This window comes from Macrobrachium nipponense, chromosome 14, assembly GCF_015104395.2.
Source record: "Macrobrachium nipponense isolate FS-2020 chromosome 14, ASM1510439v2, whole genome shotgun sequence".
Classification (NCBI taxonomy): Eukaryota; Metazoa; Arthropoda; class Malacostraca; order Decapoda; family Palaemonidae; genus Macrobrachium; species Macrobrachium nipponense.
The window spans coordinates 21,019,357-21,021,856 of record NC_087207.1 but is presented as its reverse complement, the minus strand read 5'-3'; positions in this window follow the sequence as shown (position 1 = coordinate 21,021,856).

Sequence of the window (2,500 nt, the reverse complement as noted above, 5' to 3'; positions counted from 1 at the left end):
ATAATAGTTCATTTGGAATAAATACTTGGGATTCTGAATCTTATCTTATCTCTAAATTTTCAATTCGAGGTACAGGGACCCAGTACTTCACCCTCACAAAAGATTAATCGAATGTTATTTCCTGCTTTTTTGATCACCTGGAGATATCTAGCAACTGACGATCCCGCAATCAGTGATCAGCTCCTTTTAAAACATGACATAAATTTTTGCTGAATAATTTAATAATATTGCTGACAGAACAACACACTTATAAACTAGGTGAAATAAGTAGTTTTTGCTGAACGCATCAAGGTATATTCATAAAAAAAGACATATTCACAAAAAATAGAAAATTAAATTGTTCTCCATGTGAACAGTAGAAAGTGGTTATTATTATTATTATTATTATTATAATTATTATTTGTTTTTGTTTTTTTGCTCTATCACAGTCCTCCAATTCGACTGGGTGGTATTTATAGTGTGGGGTTCCGGGTTGCATCCTGCCTCCTTAGGAGTCCATCACTTTTCTTATTATGTGCACCGTTTCTAGGATCACACTCTTCTGCATCAGTCCTGGAGCTACTTCAGCGACTAGTTTTTCTAGATTCCTTTTCAGGGATCTTGGGATCGTGCCTAGTGCTCCTATGATTATGGGTACAATTTCCACTGGCATATCCCATATCCTTCTTATTTCTATTTTCAGATCTTGATACTTATCCATTTTTTCCCTCTCTTTCTCTTCAACTCTGGTGTCCCATGGTATTGCGACATCAATGAGTGATACTTTCTTCTTGACTTTGTCAATCAACGTCACGTCTGGTCTATTTGCACGTATCACCCTATCCGTTCTGATACCATAGTCCCAGATGATCTTTGCATGATCGTTTTCTATCACTCCCTCTGGTTGGTGCTCGTACCACTTATTACTGCAAAGTAGCTGGTGTTTCTTGCACAGGCTCCAGTGGAGGGCTTTTGCCACTGAATCATGCCTCTTTTTGTACTGGTTCTGTGCAAGTGCCGGACATTCACTTTCTATGTGGTTTATGGTTTCATTTTTCGTATTGCACTTCCTACATATAAGAGAGATGTTATTTCCGTCTATCGTATTTTGAACATATCTGGTTCTTAGGGCCTGATCTTGTGCTGCTGTTATCATTTCTTCAGTTTCCTTCTTTAGCTCTCCCCTCAGTAGCCATTGCCATGTGTCATTGCTGGCTAGTTCTTTAGTTTGTCTCATGTATTGCCCTTGCATTGGTTTGTCTTGCTGGCTATTTTCTTTAGTTTGTCTCATGTATTGTCCTTGCATTGGTTTGTTGTGCCAGTCCTCTGTTCTGTTTGTCATTGTCCTGTCTGTATATTTGTGGGTCTTCGTCTACTTTTATTAGTCCTTCTTCCCATGCACTCTTTAGCCACTCGTCTTCACTGGTTTTCAGATATTGCCCCAGTGCTCTGTTCTCGATGTTGATGCAGTCCTCTATACTTAGTAGTCCTCTCCCTCCTTCCTTTCTTGTTATGTATAGTCTGTCTGTATTTGCTCTTGGGTGTAGTGCTTTGTGTACTGTCATACGTTTCCTGGTTTTCTGATCTATGCTGCGGAGGTCTGCCTTCGTCCATTCCACTATTCCTGCGCTGTATCTGATTACTGGCACTGCTCATGTGTTTATGGCTTTTATCATATTTCTGGCGTTGAGTTTTGACTTGAGTATCGCCTTGAGTCTCTGCATATATTCTTTGCTGATCGTGTCCTTCATCTCTTGGTGTTTTATATCCCCTCCTTCATTATTCCCGGGTATTTGTATCTAGTTTCATCTATATGTTTGATGTTGCTCCCATCTGGTAGCTTTATCCCTTTCAGTTTCATCGTTACTTTTGCCTTTTTGTATGTTGACTAAGGCGCATTTTTCTATTCCAAACTCCATCCTGATGTCCCCAGATACAATCCTTACAGTCTGGATTAAGGTATCTATTTCCTTGATGCTCTTACCATATAGCTTGATGTCGTCCATGAACATCAGATGGTTGATTCTGTTGCCATCTTTTCTTGAGTTCGGTACGGCATCCATCTTCTGTAGTACTTTTGTCATGGGAATCATGGCTACTACGAAGAGTAGTGGGGACAGTGAGTCGCCCTGGAAAATCCCTCTCCTGATATTAATATTTTTGAGGAAGCTGATGGTGTTTTCCTCTGCCCCATATATTTTCAGGCATTCTATTAGCCATGTGTGTGGTATCATGTCAAAGGCTTTCTTATAGTCTATCCATGCCATGCTTAGGTTGGTTTTCCTTCTCATACTGTTCTTCATTACCATTTTGTCTATCAGGAGCTGGTCTTTTGTGCCCCTACACTTCCTTCTGTAGCCTTTCTGTTGGTGGGGGATGGTGTTTGTCTCCTCTAGGTAGTTGTATAGCCTTTCACTGATGATACCTGTTAGTAACTTCCACATTATTGGTAGGCAGGTGATAAGCCTGTAGTTACTGGCTATATTTCCCTTACTCTTGTCTTTTTGTACTAAGGATGTTC